General features: G+C 40.5%; 1 protein-coding gene across 1 annotated transcript in view; it reads left to right on the top strand.

The window, feature by feature from the left end:
- The window catches only part of LOC107734508 (pleckstrin homology domain-containing family A member 2-like), an 11,917-nt gene that overhangs the window by 8,672 nt on the left and 2,704 nt on the right, over positions 1-541 (top strand). The window lies entirely within an intron of this gene.

The following is a 541-nucleotide window of genomic DNA, read 5'->3' as shown; positions in this document are numbered from 1 at the left end:
CTTTAAATTAGTTTTTTTCCACAACAATCTACACTCCATACACCATAATTGTCAAGCAAAAAAAACAGGTTTTTAACATCTTTGCAAATTTATTAAAAATAAAAAACTAAAATGATTCCATTGCATAAGTATTCATATTTGGGACAGTTGAAATTTAGCTCAAGAGCATTCATTTTGCTTGTAGATATTACTACACTTCAAGCAGTACCATCCCAAAAGTAAAGTGTGCTGGTAGCAGCCTCATGCTGTGGGGCTATTTTTCAGCAGCAGGGACTGAGGGACTCGTTAGAGTCGAAGAAACGCTCAGTGCAGCAAAGTATAGAGATAGCCTTAATGAAGACCCAGTCCAGAGCATTCAGAACCTCAGACTGGGCAGAAGGTTCACCTTCCAACAGGACAATGACCTTAAGCACACAGCAAGAGTGGCTTATAGACAACTGTGTGAATGTCCTTGAGTGGCCCAGCCACAGCCTGGGATTGAACCCAATCAAATATTTCTGGAGAAAACTGAAAATGCGCATCTGCTCCCATCAAACCTGAC

This window comes from Sinocyclocheilus rhinocerous, unplaced genomic scaffold, assembly GCF_001515625.1.
Source record: "Sinocyclocheilus rhinocerous isolate Xijiao unplaced genomic scaffold, SAMN03320098_v1.1 scaffold99, whole genome shotgun sequence".
In the NCBI taxonomy this organism is placed as follows: Eukaryota; Metazoa; Chordata; class Actinopteri; order Cypriniformes; family Cyprinidae; genus Sinocyclocheilus; species Sinocyclocheilus rhinocerous.
The sequence above is the reverse complement of the archived record's forward strand: the minus strand, read 5'-3'. Positions and strand labels throughout refer to the sequence as shown.